Source organism: Triticum dicoccoides, chromosome 1A (assembly GCF_002162155.2).
Source record: "Triticum dicoccoides isolate Atlit2015 ecotype Zavitan chromosome 1A, WEW_v2.0, whole genome shotgun sequence".
Taxonomy (NCBI): domain Eukaryota; kingdom Viridiplantae; phylum Streptophyta; class Magnoliopsida; order Poales; family Poaceae; genus Triticum; species Triticum dicoccoides.
In genome coordinates, this window is record NC_041380.1 from 77,631,346 (window position 1) to 77,650,639 (window position 19,294).

Here is a 19,294-nt window from a genome sequence, read left to right on the forward strand (position 1 = left end):
GCGGTGAGGGAGGGAAAGAAGGGGAGGGGAAGGTGGGGGAGACAAGATCCGGAAGACAGGATGGGTAGGGGTGCACGTCGCGGGCGAGAGCGCCCAAGGGGCGGTAGGGACTTCCGCTGCATGTCTCTCCTCAACAGCCGTCGGATCATCTGATCGGACGGCGCGCAAGCCCCGGTAGGTCACCGCCTAGGGTACGCGCCACAAGAGGGTTGTTTATCATTTCCCGTTGGTGGTGAAGGAAGGTGAGTGAGTGAGAACAGAATCATCCGCGGGCACGTGCTCCGTGGTGGGGTGGCTCCGCGAATGATGAGGAGCAGGCGCACATGGACGCACCATGGATGGGATCATGGCCGCTGCCGATGAGTGGACGACGACGGGCATGCGCGCGCGCCCCGCCGCCCCAGAACCGTTAGCGTTCGTACGACGGCGTACGTACGTGAGGAGGGCAGGGCTCGTGGTCACCATGTGGCAGGTCGGGTCGGATCCGGCGCCCCGCCCCCACCCCGTGACATTCATTGTGAGCATGCCCACGCCACTGTGCTATCAAGTGCATGGTTCTGTTCACGAAGACGTAACGGCCCTACTAGTGGTTGGTTATTCGTCGTGGAGGTTGTCACTGTGCTATGGCGTTCCATTGTGCTACGTCAACGCTGGCAATAAAACCGGCGCGTGTTTGCCTGCCGGATCTGGATGCGTGAACGGTATGCGCTCCTGGTTGCAAGTACACTTCACGCGGCCGGCGAGGGTATATTAAAATTCTCGGCGCGCGCGCACCGCGAGAGGTTTGAACACCGGCCTCCGTGACGACCGGCCCACTGGCGGTTTTTCGGTGTCCGGTACCAATCAACTACTCTACTTAGCAATGTCATAGCCTCTGACAGTGCCTAACGTTTGGTAGTAAGATAGGTGCCTGATCTTGCACGCCAACAGAGGAAAAGAAAATTAGAGTTTGATTACGGAAGATCTGGGGTGTTTACTTTATACGTGTTTGTATATATAATGTATGTGGTGATTTACCGAAAAATAAAAATACGTAGTGCAGAGGTCCAGTGAAAACATTGCCTATACCTGCACCGATGATTGTCTATGCATTAAATAACTGTATTGTATTGTATTTTTATAAGAAAGATCATACCTTTAAGGTAAGATCAAACAGCCACGCGAAGGGCGGCTAAGTATCGTTGCTTGCTTTGCTTAAGTATTGGCTTTGAGCATTGACATCTAGTGTTACTAGTGAATGTATTTGTACGTGACGTACAGTAGGGGAGTCGCAATGTCAGCTCGATCCGGTGATGTAAATAAATGAAAACTTTCAAATTGGAAAGTAGTCCCTTCAGAAGAAAAAAATGGAAAGAAGAGAAAGGTCAACTAGTGTTAGTTTCGTTATTTTCTTTTGGACCAAAGTGTTGGTTTCGTTGCTGAAGCAGTGGGTGTCAGCCAGGGCTTTGCCCTCTTGATGGACAAAGAAAAGTCAAACAGCTAGCCACGCTGAAAAACTAAACTGGTCAAATGCATGCATGTACAAAGTCTGTCACACCCAGTGTGAAATATCTTTCGTGCATTTACTACGTCACAGAGCGTGACAGTTCATCGAACGACACAACCGGTCCAGCGGATCAGAAGAAAGAGTTTTTTTTTGAGCAGTGCTATACGGACGATAAAACACAGACGATTCACGCACGACAGTGAAATCCAGCCACACATGCAGGTGTACAGGAGAGCAACGGCCGCTGGATACTTAGTCGTCTTCACATCGTGTACGCTTTTATCGTGTGTAGAGCAGTTTCGTTTTTTTTTCTTCATTTGGCGCAAGGAGAACGAGTTACGCGGGGGAAGTACAATTCTGAGAAGAATTTTATCCATGGACACAACGCCAATCTATGTTGTTACAAAAAAATTTAATCAAAATCTGTAACGATACAAAAATGACAAATTTGACAGTGACTAGATGTGTCTACGGGCATCCCTTGTATTATTTGTATTGATGATACATTTGTCCGTTTTGTATCTCGAGTTATGTTCCGAATTTTGATTTAAAATTTTATGATAGCATAAATTGATGTTGGCGTCAATGTGCTCACTTTTTCTCTACAGATTTTTGAACATTTAAAAAGATGCAATGTGAGTTGGGTGCAAAGGGTACACAGGATACGTTTCCGTGTTACGCGGTGATACTACAAATGGGAAATATGACGCATACGAACGACATCTCCAGTGGCATTCACCATATGCCCTCTCCCATTTGTCCACATACACGTCTAGATGTGTCTACGGGCATCCCTTAGTTGTTTAAATTTTCTGTGGTGCCCAAGGGTGTATCCCCTACTTATGCGTCACCTTTTTTGCAAACATCAAAAATTCCAAAATTGACACAAACATTGCATCCATCTTAAGCACAATTATAGCTAAACTAAACGTAGAAGATAGTCTCACGGCATGAAACAATGCTTATTATACATACCACATTCAAGTCTCATGGTAAGTAAGCATAGAACGGTATGAAGTAAACTACTTTGATGATAAACTACGGTACGATCATATATGTATAAAATATCAATCTATTTTGTCAGAAAGTTGTGAATTAACTTTGAAACATAGCACTGGTTACAATATACAATCGGGCTTTATTTTGGCACATTATCACTACTGATAATGAATTTGTCATTTTTTGTGTCTAGAGCCATGATCCAAATTTTGATTTAACATTTTGTGATAACATAGCTTGATGTTGTGCAATGTGCCAACTTTTTTTCAAGATTTTATTTTACATTTTAAAAGATGCAACACAGTTGGATGCACCATAATATGCTCCGCCTCCCCGGTGGTACGAGGTCATATACTAGAAAAAAGGAAAGATGGCCCCTAGCTAAGTCTATGTCATTACCACCGGCCATCCATGTCCCCGGTCGGTCGGATCCAAACACGTCTCTCAAATAAGCCCGGAATTCCGAGTGGGACCTTTAAAGATGGTTACTACTCTAAAAGCAAGGATAATACTAGAGACAACTGTTGGACACGGATTAACTGAGCTCAGGTGAATAGTAAAATCCAAAAAAGTTATAAAAAGAATTTAAAAAATCTTAACTTGTTTTGTGCCAAAATTTGACAAATGTTTTCAAAGCTTGCAAAGTTTCATTATCGCATGACATTCGTGAACTAGTGAAAAGAAATTGATGCTCCAAAGAAGTTATTTCCAAAAGCATTTTGGAGTCATGATTTTTTTTGCCACAATTTCCACGAATGTCATTTCATGATGAAAAATTACAAGCATTAAAAACATTTGTTAAAGTTTATTGCAAAAAATCAGACTTTTTGAATTTTTATTTTTTTCTTTGAATTTTACTGTTTAGGCGAGCTCATATGAGCTCGAGCTGAGAAGGGAACTTTCGTAACTGTTGGCTATATCACATTGTCATGTCATCTATAGTCAATCTAATAACCAACATGCATAGTAGCTATCTATGGAGATGTACTACTTTATTGATACATGGCTCATCTTACTCTCCCACAAAGTTTCTTGAACGATGTGTTGCAGCTAGCTCTTAATCTACACCCCACTGCTCTTCTTCCTTCTTCAACTCGGTACAAATATAATACTTAAACCCTTATTGTCTACAAGTATAATAGGATGACATGGACAAGAGCAAGCTATATATAAGTGATGTATTCTTATTTTATTTTATTTTGCCAGGGAGGCTTTAAGTGATATTACATTAGACTTTTGCCTAGTTTGATGAGAGAAGAGAAACGGTATGTTTTGTTCGTGTGGTTGTTTGTCTTGCCGTACTCTGCCTTCTGGCTTTATCTATAAAGTCGGGCCTATGCCTTTTCTCTAAAAAGAAAAGGTATGTATATTTACAGTCAACTATAACACATGCTCCCACACCCTTTGTTAGAAAAAAGGTGGGGCAAATGTTAATGACATAAGACCTCTCACAGTGAGGTGTCGTAGGGTAGTATCGTAAATCCTCATGCAATGCCAGCTAGACATATAAATGACATGGCGTACAAATAAATAAAGAAAGAGAAGGTACTAGTATCATATTACGTGCTAGTATGAGTATACAAAATAATAAATAAAGTCATCCATGTACCCAACTTATGATACTATGCTTGTGGAGTTACTATCATAGGTTAGTATCTTATTCATGATACTACCCACTGTGAGAGGTCTAACATGCAAGGATACCTAACTAATGTATGAGTAGACTGTTAGATTGACTATAGGTTACGTGCCAACTTTATATAACCAGGTTTTGTAGGTTTATATTGACTATGCTATTGGCCTTGGTCTAATAATTTTGTTTGATTAACCTCTATGATTCATTATTCATTATTAAGTTCTCGGTACAATCAACCAAGGAGTAGTACTATCAAGTTATCATGTGCGCGCGCAACACAAGGTCTGGAAACTGGGCCCTTGACGACCGGCCACTAACAGTTATCCAGTGTCCGGTATCAGTTACCACATGTGTACGTCTGACACTATCTAGTGATGCACGCCATCAGAGGGAAAGATTTTAAACTGTTGATTACGGAAGATCGGGAAGAGTTAATTACTTGCATGTTCATGCTGCAAGACCAAGAGAAAAAAAATACAGATGTATTTATTTATTTTGACAGGAAAGAGACTCTAACCAAGTGGTATTATAATTGTCTTTATTTTCCATCAATAAAAGTGATGATAAAATAGAATACACAGATGGAGAAATATCAATAAAGATACCAGATAATATTGAAACAAGTGGAATAATAGTCAAGTTCAATGAAAAATCTTCATTATCACAATTCATCATACAAAAAATGAATACTTGTGTTATTTCAGCTTTGACATCTGCTAGCACTGGTTAATTGTAGTACTATGTGGGTCACAATCACATGGTCAGCTGGTCTGGGTCGTGAATCCTGGTCACATAAATGTTGCACACATTCAAATGATCTTTCTAATGAGAGAAACAAGAAAGGTCAACTAGCTGTGTTCAATGAAACAAGTCAACTCAACATGCATTATCATGTAAGCTAATTCGGATGAGAAAATTTGAGACTTGTTACATGTCTATTGTAGTGGGTTGTGTAATTTGAAGTGGGCCAATTTTTAGTTCAGTTTCGCTTGACATCATTAAATAATCAATATATGGTTGTTTGCATCACTTGAGGCCAGGGGTACTATCTACCTTTTCAGAAGAAACGAAAACGTTTTATTTCTTTTAGTTATTTTTTTCTAAAACAAAAGTTAGTAGCGTTCTTTGCATTACATTAAGATGAGTGGAGAATATCGGGAGAGTAGAAAAAATAATCACAACTAAGAGAAAACTTGCGTCGAGAGCACCCAAAAGAAGAAAGAAATAGAGGATCATCCTCCTCCATTGTCCTCACCGCCGGTAGGCTGCACGAGAAAACCACCGTTGTAGACTAAAAGCACCAATCAACCAAGACCAACCCTGGTGCTTTGAGGCCATTGACACAGTTGAATGGCAACAAATGATGTGCAGCCAAGGCTACAACACAACATCATCACCGCCGCGTAATCGAAGGGCATCAAGGAGGCAACTGTTCCAATCTCTTTTTAATTATTCTTTTGCACATCGTGACAAACATAACGTACGTGCACGATATATATTAACCCCATTATCTTATTTTTGACGTTTGTGATATGTTTTAGCTCGCTGCTCATCACTCACGCGTCTAGGGGCAGCGTTGTGGCACGAAAAGTGCGTTCTCAAAGCGGTGGAAAATACGTGTTGATGCGGTATAGAGGGAGGGGTGGAAACCGTGGTAAACTAATCTCCGTAGTTGAGCATGAGAGTATGTAGTATATGACATTATCCATTATTAGGCAACAGTTGTAATGGTAGTAAGAATATACAATCGACTTTGTAATGGACCTGAGAGTAGCAAGCATAAGGGACGAAGATGGAAGTAACATGTCGGATGCGATCATACCAACACTAAAGCATCGGATCTCATGAGAACTCCAGATTTAAGCATGCTTGGGAGAGAGTAATACTAGGATGGGTGATCTTCTGTGAAGTCCTCGTGTTGCATTCCCTTTTTAATTATTCTTTTGCACCTCGTGATAAATATAACGCACGTCACACCCAGATTGTGTCACCATGCAAACCCACCACCATGATCATAGATGTAAAACGTCAACATCTCCAAATCACACCAAGACAGACACCACCATCTCTAGATTGTAGACGTAAAAATCATATTCACTCAAACCCGAAATAGTTCTCAAATTGGAGCATGCTGCTTCCAATTGTGTGTATTAAACATAGAAAAAATTAAGTTAAAAGCATGTAGAATAGATGATTTGTCTAGGGAAGGCGGCGGCTTCTGTTCGAAACCACGATACTTCGCCAGCGAGTGTTAAGTTTGTACACGAAGTGCATCAAGTTTTTTCTGTAACACTCTTAAATTTCTATAGAACCTACAAGGGTCCTATGAAGATATCATGCCAAAGTTCATCCCTTACCGGGCTCATTTGCTCGTTATGTTGAATAGAAATGCGTTCTGCCCTTTTTCGTGTGCGGAGAATCAATTAATGTATTGAAAATAGCAAACCAACTAAACAAAATGGTCAAATTTGAGCATGGCACTTCCAATAGTGTGTATTAAACACGGAAAAAGTTTTAAGTTGAAATGATGTAGAAAAATTGAATTGACTGTGGAAGGAGGTGGTTTCCGTTAAAAACCCTGATACTTCACCGGAGAGTGGTCAGTTTGTACATGAAGTGCATCAAGTTTTTGTCATAATGCTTTCAAATTTTCACCACAACCTATATGTCCTATGAAGACAGCATGCCAAGTTACATTGCTTTTCGAGCTCATTTGCATGTTATGTTGAATGGAAATGTGTTATGTCCTTTTGCGTGGCCAAAAAATCAATTAATGATTCGAAAATACCAAACCAACTCAAAAGTGTTCAAATTTGAGAATGCCACTTCCAATGGTGTGTATTAAACATAGAAAAAAGTTTGAAGTTGAAATGACGTAGAAAAATTGAGTTGTCTATGGAAGGTGGTGGTTTCCATTCAAAACTCTGATACTTCGTCGGAGAGTGTTCAGTTTGTACACGAAATGCATCAAGTTTTGCCGTAACGCTCTCAAATTTTACCACAACCTATAGGGATCCTATAAACACACCATGTCAAGTTTTATCCCTTTCTGAGCTCATTTGCACATTATGTTGATCGGAAATGTGAGTTGCCTTTTTCGTGACCGAAAAATCAATCAAGGCTTCAAAAATACCAAACCAACTCAAAAAGTGGCCAAATTTGAGCATGACACTTATAATGGTGTTTAGTCAACATAGAATAAGTTTGAAGTGGCAATGACGTAGAGAAGTGCAAAACACTAAAATTACTAAAAAAATGAAAAAAAAGACAAATGTGATGGCCGGCCGCCACAGCTAACACTTGTGGTGGTCTCTTTGCAATGCACGCCATTTAAACAAATAAACAACCACTTAGCTGATTTGGTCGTTCCTTTTTGGAATTTAATTTGCATCTTGCCAATATGCCCTATCCCGACCCACGCGCATGCCGCTGCCACAAAGGAACCCCGCAGCCACCATGCGCTCGCCGTCATTTTTGCCGTCACACTCCATTCTCTTCACCACCTCATGTTCCATTCTCCTCACCATCATGGCGCACTGCCGTTGGCCCCACTGTCGGCATCCCCATGCACTAGTCTCCTTCACCGTAGGCGTTGTTGCAACATGCCCGTCTCCCACACCACGGCCCCCATTTATTACAACGGTCATTTAACCTCTGTGTCTCTTCAACCTTTCGATCGCGTTTCACTATTGCAAGAAGCACACCCACCACAACAATTTTTTAGAGGGTATACTGTGTGGCTCCAATGGCGCTCCGAGCGGCTGCCGATGACGAGCAGGATTTCACCATGCATGTCGTGGTGGACACCCACAGAAGATTTACGGAGCTCTTGGTGGTGTACACCAACAACCTGGTTTGGGTGGAGCACTCCATCCACATCATGGAGTTGTTGCTTGCTGAGGAGAAGTACAAGGTGGTTAGGTTCGACCTTGAGTACACCTGCGCTCGTGTCGGGTCTTGTCCCAAGGTCGCCGTCACCCAGATGTGCGTTTGCAATCACGTCCTCGTCTACCACTACTGCCTGGCCACAAGGCCTTGCGAGCGTTTCGCCAGGTTTGTCAACAGCCCCCACTACATATTCATTACGGTGGACATTACCAATGATGTAAAAGTGCTCAAAAATTCGGGAATCGCCTGCCAGAATCTTGTCGACATCCAGGGCCAATACAAATATCTGGGGCAGCAACGAGCATGAGAAGGATTCACTGGTTCACCTCGCCGAGGCCATCATCGACCCCTATTACAGAAACATGAAGGATTCCTGCAACAAAGACAAGCGTACCTGACACCCGGCCTGGATGGAGAAACTCGACAAATCTCACGTCGTGTACGCGGCCAAAGAGGCATACACGAGCTATGAGATATATAGTCGGATCGTTGACATGAGGAAGTGCCTCCTTCCCCAAAATGGTCAGGGATCCAGCCGAAAGCAAAGCAATGACAAGCATCGTCGTAACAAGAAATAGATGATTAGATCCTCGTTTCTCCTAGTTTAGTATGCATGTCGTAATTGCTTACTTTGGTGTGTGTAAATATTATGTGTAGTCACTTGTGTAATTGTATGCCTAATTTGGTTATGCAATGCTATCTTTTTAAGTATATATGTTGATATTCTGTAGACAGAGCGTACGTAGATATTGTGCGGACATAGCAAATCACATCGCACGCGGACTAAACAATTGAACCCGTCAGTGATGTTTTCATCAATTACTCATAATTGTATACCAGCAATCGTTTGGTCACAACTCACACGGCTTGTTAACATGAATCGTCTATGTTGTTATCGATCTTCCCACACATTGCCAATTGCAGATATGTTTGCCGCGTATCACACACATCTTGTTAAGTTGAACCATTTATGTTCTCTTGGCTCAACGCAAATAGTTCATCCGAGTGAATTGTATGTTGTATATCGCACACACATTCATCGGGTCGACCATTTCTTTTGTGTTGCCTAATCACAAACAGTTCATTCGAGTGAACTGTATGTCATTTATCGCACACATCTTCATCTGGCTGCCTATTTCTGTTGTTCCGTCTCATCACAAACGATTCATCGGAGTGAACTTTATGCGTATATCGCACACACCTTGATCTGGCTGCCCATTTCTGTTGTTCTGTCTCAACGCAAACAGTTCGTGTGGATCAACTATATGCCCCGCATCACACACGCATCTAAAATCTGAACCGTGTTTGATGTATCCACCATCACAAACATTCTGCATCTTTTTTGATGGATTTTTTACACCACCTTTTGCGATTAATGCATCGCACACAGTTTTATCGATGGGTCTCTGATTGTAGTGTCGCGTTAGCAGCATCGTGCAGTAATGCATCATACTTGGTTCATAGGATAAGAATATTATAGGATTATAAAAGTCGTAAGAAATGAGTTGTCATGTATCTCATATCCTATGAGTAGGAATAGGTAGAGAGATGTTCTTTGTTTCACGTCATAGGAATATTTCCATTGAGTCTAGACTACAGTTTATTTTTCTGTGAAATGTGGAGGATGGGAAGAGTTCCTCCATAGGAATAGAATTATATTCCTATAAACCAAAGAACTCTAAAAGAGTTTTTCCTATAGATTTCTATAAAATTTCTCCAAACCAAAGAAGGCCTTATTAGTCGAACCTAGTGAATGAAATAGGTAGCAAGTGGAACATGTGTGTAATATCTAAGGCAGCATATAACTTTGAAAGGAGGCCTTATTAGTCGAGCCTATAGACCAATGATCATTTCTATATACTTTTTGCATTTCGTTGTCGACATGTGTATGTGTTTTATAAAATTTCTTTTCTTTCATAATCTTTCTTTTTAGAAACATGGATACATTTCTGTAGCACGGTACAAAAAAGGATTTGCTTGGGTTTGAGTTGTCATGTGTGAGGTTATCCTTCCAGAAGCCTCTCCTTCCCTAAGGGGAGCCGTTCCCCCGTGAAGGAAAGCTTCTAGGGACAAGGAGGAAATTATGTGTCTAATAGGTTCGGAAAAATGTAGGTGTTCCTTGCAAGACAGGCTCCGAGCGCCGGCGCCTTGAATTTTATCTCCTAAAGAGGATAAGTCAATTATTGAAGGGCAAATAATCAACTCAGGTAATTACACTTGTAACATTAAGGATGGTTTGAAGATACTACTAATTAAGAATTGATTGGTAATGCTAAACTTAATACAAATTGTCATTTATATTTTAATAGGTGATTATAATTTTGTCGCATTGTTCAAAAAGGTCAACCCATAAGTAAGTAGGAATAACTTACCTCGGTCACCTTTCCTCATCAGCCGAGATGCGGACCCATGAGAAGGTGTGTCGTTGATAACTTGGCCTCGAAGGGTGGACCTTGCGCCTACGGGTTAATGTTCTAAAGTACATTGGTGAGGATAATAACATCGCAATGTAACATGTTTGTACTTTGTGTATTGGATTTGTATGTGCTATGTGAACATCAAAGTGCTGGAATGAATGTACACCCTCTGTTTCTTTTTTACTCCACATATAAGATTTATCTGAAGTCAAATTTTATAAAGTTTGGCCAAGTTTTTATAGGAAAAGATATCAACATTTACAATACGAAATCAATATCCTTAGATGCATCACGAAGCTGATTTTCATATTATATAACTTCAATGCTATAGATGTTTATATTTTTAATAAAAGATTGGTCAAACTTTACATAGTTTGACTTTAAATAAATTTTATACACAGAGTAAAAAGAAACGGAGGGAGTATTAGATGTGTTATGTGAACATCAAATTGTATTGACAAATGATATTGTATAAGATGCATGTCTGTATGTATGTGACGGCTTATAAAAATACAATATTTAGATGTGATTCTTGTATATTGTATGTGTAATAATGTGTGTTGTTGGGCAGAACCGGATGCAGTGCTAGCTGCTTGTACATTTCTTTTCCTACAGGGCTACTGATACGTCCATTTTGCATCATGTTTTTCTACTGTTATTTATGATGTTTTTATCCATAATAGTGCTTTTTGAAGTAATTCTAATGCATTTTCTCTCATAATATGCAAGGTATACACAAAGAGGGAGAATTCCGGCAGCTGGAAATCTGGACCTGGAAAAGCTACGTCAGGCCATCTATTCTGCACAACTCCAAACAAGCTGAAACTTCACGGAGATTTTTTATCAAATACATGAAGAATATTCGAGCAAATAACTACCAGAGGGGGCCCACCAGGTGGGCACAACTCACATGGGCGCGCCAAGGAGCCCAGGCATGCCCTGGTGGGTTGTGCTCACCCAGGCCCACCTCCAGTGCCCATCTTCTGGTATATAAGTCATTTTGACCTAGAAAAAAATCAAGAGAGGACTTTCAGGATGGAGTGCCGCCGTCTCGAGGCAGAACTTGGGCAAGAGCACTTTTGCCCTTCGGAGGGGGAAATCATCGTCATCATCATCACCAACAACTCTCCCATCTTGGGGAGGGCAATCTCCATCAACATCTTCAACAGCACCATATCCTCTCAAACCCTAGTTCATCTCTTGTGTTCAATCTTATTACCGGAACTATAGATTGGTGCTTGTGGGTGATTAGTAGTGTTGATTACATTTTGTAGTTGATTACTATATGGTTTATTTGGTGGAAGATTATATGTTCAGATCCAATATGCTATTTAATACCCCTCTGATCTTGCGCATGATTATCATTTGTGAGTAGTTACTTTTGTTCTTGAGGTCATGGGAGAAATCATGTTGCAAGTAATCATGTGAACTTGATATGTGTTTGATATTTTGATAATATGTGTGTTGTGATTCCCTTAGTGGTGTCATGTGAACGTCGACTACATGACACTTCACCATATTTGGGCCTAATGGAATGCATTATGGAGTAGCAATTAGATGATGGGTTGCGAGAGTGACAGAAGCTTCAACCCCAGTTTATGTGCTATTCCGTAAGGGACCGATTGGATTCAAAAGTTTAATGCTATGTGTCGGGGATATACCCCGCAGTATGACCCGGCTGGAATGTTAAACCGGCTGGGACTTGGTAAACCGGCGGATGGTAAACCGGTGGAGAGTTAAGACAGAGTCAAGACAGATGGCTAAGACAGACGTTAAACTGGCAGACCAATGTTAAACCGGCAGACGTTAAGAAGCCCAGGAAGGGAAGTCAAAATAGTTTAAGTTAAAGTCCGAGTTGGACTCCACATGTAACCCGCCCCTTCAACATATATAAGGAGGGGCAGGGCTCCTCAAAGGGGGACAAGATACAAGCAAGAAGAAACAATCTTAGGGGTAGACACAAAGAGGAGAGCCGGTTTACAGCGACTCCCTCGTGATGATAATGAGACCTAGCCTCAAACAGCATGTAGGGTTGTTACCGGATGATGTTTCCCGGGGCCCGAAGCTGTCTAAACCCTTGTCTTGTGTTGCGTCTCTCGATTCCGCTCAACCCCTCTCAAGCTACCACATAGATGCGTTGGTCTCGCGACTAAGTTCTCATACTAAAGACATCTGACGTGTTAATTCCATGATAGTTGGCACCCACTATGGGGCCCGCGCACGGTGGTGTTGAGTTCTTGGAGGGATCTTAACTAGGGTTTCGAGAAGCTTACAATCCGTCGAATCGGCAAAAGAACGGTACGGAAGGATTTGCGTCAGTACTAGCCTCGTCTGCTGAGATCAAGGAAATATTATCGTCAAATCGCCATGGACGATCGCTACAGTTTCGATCCGATCTATGTTGGCTATCAAATCGCCATGGATCCAAACCCGTACATATCTACTAAGGAAATTTAAGTTGTCGGTTCAATCCGATCTGCAGCGAAGCCGAATTGAGGTAAAAGGAACCAAGGGCTTGACACCGGCTTGGTCATCGTACGATACTTCCCAACCGGGATGAAGGAAATCAATAACAAAAAAAGGGGGGCACGACTCAGGAGATATTTTCTGCTATGACCCGGATTTGCCATCGCTGAGCTGCAGCAGTTTTTTCCCGAGCCATTGCCATGACGCACTCGGCCGTGGACCTCTTGACCGACTGCAGCGTCAAATCGCCACTGCAATCTAGCGGCCTCACCTCTGCCGCAATAAATCAGCCAGGCTGTGTCTCCTCTTGCCCCAGCTGCCCTGCGACTCCGGCCTACATCCGTTGACCCGCCGTTTTGTGCCCAGTCAAGCGCGCCACTGTGAACCGACAGCCGCTTCAGAGCCGTGCTGCCTTGAGCGCCTGCACACTTGAAGCGCTGAGGCTAGTTGTAATGGGGAGTATCATATACTAGTATCATGCATATGATACTAGTGTGTGATACTATCTCTGTAATGCATATTATCATAAATTAGTATCTTAGATTGCCTTATTAATTGCAATGAATGACACAAACTAGCGGAGCATTTAATATGATATTGTATCATGATATGATACTACATCCTCTCTTTCCTCATTTAATTGTGTGCCACATCATCCAAAACGTCTAGTTGGCATACATGATACTACTTATGATACTCCCATTAGAACCAGCCTGAGCCTTTCCGTTCGACGCCGGTTCAGCCCTCCCCTCCATCGGGATTGGCCTACCTTGTGGTTCTTCCGTTGCCCCGGATCGTGCCTCGCCTCCTCTGGGTCACCATCACCGACCCGGAGCCGCGCCTCTCCAACCCAACTCCGGATCCAATCGCGCCTCGCCTCCGCCATCTTGACCTCGGATGGACTCCATTGAACCGGTGTTTTCGCGGCCTTGAGTCACCGCTCGCCAAGGGCCAGCTCCTGCTTTGTAGTACCGCACGCCCAGCCGCGTCAAAATCGCCTTCGCTGGTTCACCTCATCGGCTGTGGGTCGCTTCAGTTATAAACCGCCAGAGCAAGCCTTGAGACGCCACTTCTTCCTCCTGAGCCAACTCTCTTCAGACGCCTCCTTGCACGGCCGAGTCACCCTGCCTTGTCGTGCGCCTCCGTCGCCGTCTCATCCTTGCGGTGAGTCGCCCAGTTGAGCCGCCCGGCGCCTCGTGCCACCGCAGCCGTTTCATCCTTGCGGTGAACCGTCGTGCTATTGTGACCTTGAACCGCCTTCGACGCGCATGCGCGCTCTACTGCAAGCCGGCCAGGACCCCTGCTGCGAGCCGCAACGCCGCCTCCGACGCGCCCGCGCGCTCTGCGGCCCCGATCTCTGCAGTCTGGCATGGATCGAACCCGCCCTGGACGCAAGTTTCCGCCTCTGATGCGGCCGGGCCCTGCGACGCCTTCACCAGAACGGCCATGAGCCTCCCTCGGGTTCGTTGATGTCGAGCCATCTCCGTCTTCGTCGCGGACAGCTTCCGCCATGACCTGCCGCGGCGAAGTGACTTTAAGCCACCGCCACAAATCGCCGGGGGCTTCCTCTAGTAACTAGGGTCGGGCCGCCTCTGTTACAACCATTACGAGCCGCCAATCACCAACGCTTGCTGCCTCATTTTCTATGGATATGGTGGATACAACCCTACTGCCTGGAGCTCTTCCCAAGTCAAATACGATCCGGACATGACCTGCCTGGAGCTCCGCCATGAGCCGTCCCTGTGCCGGGTCACCTCTGTCTGGATTGCTGCCGGGCCGCCATGGACTCGCCACACCGCTTTACTCCAATGTACATCTCCGCGTCGCTCGCTTGTACGCCTCCGCGCACGACCGCGGCCCCATCCTCCTCTCCCGCAGGTGCCCGCACCCGCTGGCCCCTGCACGCCCTGCGTCGCCCGTCAGCCGCGTCGCTGCTGATTCGTCAGCTTCACATCGCTGGATCACCGCACTGGCTCGCGCCTCTGACTGGCCGGCTCCGGCTTCCCCATCGCCACCTCCGCTCTGGCTGCATGCTCCCTTGAACCGTCGCCGGGTCAAGCCCCTGCTACAAGCTGCCTCATCGGCCTCTGATTTTGACTCGCCACTGAGTTGCCGCACCAATGACCCGGCCGTCTGCCATTAAGCACCGAGCCGCTGCTGTCCGAGGACCCCGTCTGTCGCCATCGTCAAGCTGCTTGTTGAGCCGCCCTGCTGAGACACCGCTTCGCTGAGCGTCGCCGCCTCCGAGATGCCGTTTCCGTCGCCGCGATCCTGAACCGGCCACGCCTTCGGGCCCGCGACCTTGTTGACCCGTTGCAGTGGCTCCCCTCTGCTCGCAAGCAGCCCTCACGGCCCACGCCTCCGTGGCTTCAACTGCACACCCGAGTCACCCGTTCGTCGGTTTGGCTCCGCCTCGCTGTGCTCTCACAGTTAGGTGTTCATACCGGATTAGTCTCGCCTCTGCTTCTGCTATAGTGCTACTTAAACCGCCCGATGTTGACCCACCGAGCTGTGGTCGCTACTACTACCACGGTTTGATGGATGGAGATTTTGAGTTCAAGAAGATTAAAATGGCGTCAGCATATTATGTGATGGGGGGAGCGGTCAAATCACAAACCACCAAGAACATCGTCTTCCTCTATTGCCTGTTTCTCAGGCGCGTTGGGGAGTGAAAAAAAATAAAAAAATAAAAGGAGGGTCAAACATGACCCGGAGGGTCCGTCTGAGTCGACCGGTGCAGAGCTTTAAGCTGCCACCTCGGTTGCGGTGAACGGATCATTCATCATCCAAAACTGTTTGCCATCTGCAAACATCAGGTGCTATCCATCTCAAATTTGTTTTATTAACACATATTATTTCTATCAAAGGACAAATTACTTTGATTTGTATATTTTTATATACAGGACCATTATTCACTACAAATGTGGTTTATACCACGGATATGGAGCACGGATTGATAATAGTCCACCTGGGGATAATCCGGAACATATCATATGATGAATGGACGCACACAAGCCGCCGCCCCTGTGGCCCGGACTACTTCGACTCATCGGGACCGTGCCTGGAGTCACCTCAACCTTTTGTGGATTTACATCGTGTTATTAACACCGATGATATATAACTTCTGCTATGGTCAAGTACGGAGAATCTCAAGACAACTCCTTAAGTCATCTTAAGACTCGGGGGCTACGATTATATGACGCAGCAAGTTTTGCCAGTTTCAGCAAATTCAAGTGCCCCAGAATGTTGAAGGGAAACCCGATCCCGGAGGCTACGGTTATATTGGTGCAAATTTAAAGGCCATCAGAAAATTTCTGGCTTAAAAAGAAGGATTCTGGTTTAAAATCCGGTTCAAGGGAAATCTGTTCCCCCATAAAGCTCTGAAGCTCTCAAATCCGGTTTAAGAATTTCCGGTTCAAAAAGGAATTGACTTCTCGCAAGTTCGAGTTTAAAGGCCGTCAGAAAATTTCCGGCTGAAAATAAAGATTCCAGTTTAAAATCTGGTTCAAGGGAAAGGTGTCTCCCAAAAAGCTTTGAAGCTCTCAATATCTGGTTCAAAATCCCGGTTCAAGAAGAATTTATCTCTTGTAAAAAGTTAAAGGTTGCCGAAGAGTACCTGTTGCCATGATGCACGGTTCAAACATGGGTATCCCGCCTTATTGGCTTATCATATTATTGGTTACATGGGGGCTTCAGCTTACAAAGCGGAGTTTTATCCATTAATCCGGCTATCACGCCACAACAAAGCTTGGGAGCTTCACACCCAAGGGGCCAAAGAGAGTCTTGATGCTATGCACAACTCAAACATAGGCACCCATTGAGCACAGCTCACAAAGTTACTTGGGGGCTCTTTCTGTCAAATACCAAAGAGTTTGAAAGGACCCTTGTAACCGGGTATCGACCCACGGCTTGGAAGCCTGGTGTATTCACCTAAAACCCCGGGTTAACCTGCCTTCATCAAGTAAGCCACTCCTATCCAGGTAATCCTGGCATGACCGCCGAACGTTTGACAGTTACTCTCACTGAGACCCTGAACTTGTCAAAGTTAAAATGACGATTGGTTAGTTGGAGGCCCATCTTAAAAGGCTTTGTCAAATGGTTTAACTCAGTGGCCTGGCAGCCCATGAAAAGCCTCGAATTTGGGCCTGGCAGCCCTTGAAAAGCCTCGACTACACGATTTTATTTGCTTTTGTCAATATTTTTCTCTTTTGATAAATTTTATGTTGAACCGGCGTCTATTGACCCGGCATGACTATCAGTCATCAAATTAACCCGGTGTTCATTAACCTGGCTCGACTTTCAACTACAAGTTGTCAGTACATAATCACTTATAATCCGGTGTTTATTGACCCGGCCTGGCTTTGGACTATAAGTCGCCAGTATATATTTGGATTGCGCCATTGGAATTTTGCGCTTATAAATCATTGGGTATATTATTCAAATAGCCAACATGGCTGGATTTTTATGGTTATCAATAACCAGTATTATGATTAAGGTTTTCAAAGTCGCTTTAGCGCAATGGCTATCATATTATCAATAGATATGATTTATTCTACAATTCAAGGAATAGTCCCGAGTTGCTGCAGGCTTATGACCCGGCACTTGGGGGCTACATTATTTAAGTTGAGATTACATCAAATCTGCAAGTCTCATGTCGCTGCAAGCATGCACCATGACACTTGGGGGCTAATGCAAAAGTCATTTTTTGATCACCTTATTGAAGACCCGACTCATCACATCGTAATGAGCCGGCCCTTGGGGGCTACCAATTGCTCCTGTCAACAATTCAAGATACAAAGCTTTTTATTCATTATATTGAAGGGTCCACTACTCAGTTGGTAAAGCACAAGGCTCTTAACCTTGTGGACGTGAATTCAAGCCCCATGACAGGGATTACATCATATGATGTTATTCTCAATGAAGTATATATAAAGTCCCAGCTCAATATTATCTTACTGAGTCGGCCCTTGGGGGCTACACGTTGCTAATAAAATCTACATGATCATATTTTCGAAGTCCTTGCTCATTATTTACATAATGACCTGGCCCTTGGGGGCTACACTGGTTGAAGTTTTTATGAGCATAAGGAAATTACAAGTCCCAGGTTGCTGCAAGCATGACAACCCGACACTTGGGGGCTACATATATGGAATACTCAGTTCTGACTAGTGATTGAGATGAACAACCTGGATTTCTTCAAGCTTGTGACATTCATATTGAAGCAAGTCTTAAGCTGTTGCTATGTTACCTTCTTAAGACTTGGGGGCTACAAGTGATAGGCATATAAGAGGTATATTTTCAAGCTTGATGTTAACTACAGTTATGACTTGGTGCCATCAATATTTATAAACCGGTAATGATAAACCGGCAAGTTCAAGTGTTAAACCGACACAGTTTAACATTCTCAAACCGGCAAGTTCAAGTCTTAAACCGGCAAGTTCTACATTCTTAAACCAGCTGCAGATCAGATGAGTACTTCAAAGGCCAATATTTTTGTTAAGCATTGGGAGCTGAAGTCAAAGGAGTTATTCTTCACTATATTTATCCATGACAAACCAATGTCAGCAAATTGATTATGAAGCTGGTCTATTAACTCAGATTTTCTAGAAGGAAATGACAAGGATTTAAAGATGCTCAGGATCACTTTAACATGGATAAATCCAAATTAAACTGGGGCCTAATGTCGGGGATATACCCCACGGTATGACCCGGCTGGAATGTTAAACCGGCTGGGACTTGGTAAACCGGCGGATGGTAAACCGGCGGAGAGTTAAGACAGAGTCAAGACAGATGGCTAAGACAGACGTTAAACCGGCAGAACAATGTTAAACCGGCAGACCAATGTTAAACCGGCAGACGTTAAGAAGCCCAGGAAGGGAAGTCAAAATAGTTTAAGTTAAAGTCCAAGTTGGACTCCACATGTAACCTGCCCCTTCAACATATATAAGGAGGGGCAGGGCTCCTCAAAGGGGGACAAGCTACAAGCACGAAGAAACAATCTTAGGGCTAGACACAAAGAGGAGAGCCGGTTTACGGCGACTCCCTCGTGATGATAACGAGACCTAGCCTCAAACAGCATGTAGGGTTGTTACCGGATGATGTTTCCCGGGGCCCGAAGCTGTCTAAACCCTTGTCTTGTGTTGCGTCTCTCGATTCCGCTCAACCCCTCTCAAGCTACCACATAGATGTGTTGGCCTCGCGACTAAGTCCTCACACTAAGGACATCTGACGTGTTAATTCCTCGACACTACGGTTAGAATTTATTCTTAATACTTCTCTCGTAGTTTAGGATGCTTGCGGGAGGGTTAATCATAAGTAGGAGGTTTGTTCAAGTAAGAACATCACCTAAGCACCGGTCCACCCACATATCAAATTATCAAAGTACCGAACACGAATTAAGCC

At 44.0% G+C, this 19,294-nt stretch overlaps 1 pseudogene; it reads left to right on the plus strand.

Annotated features, from left to right (window-relative positions):
* The first annotated feature begins 5,929 nt into the window (after positions 1-5,929).
* LOC119297418 lies at positions 5,930-6,048 on the plus strand (annotated as a pseudogene).
* The last annotated feature ends 13,246 nt before the right edge of the window (positions 6,049-19,294 follow it).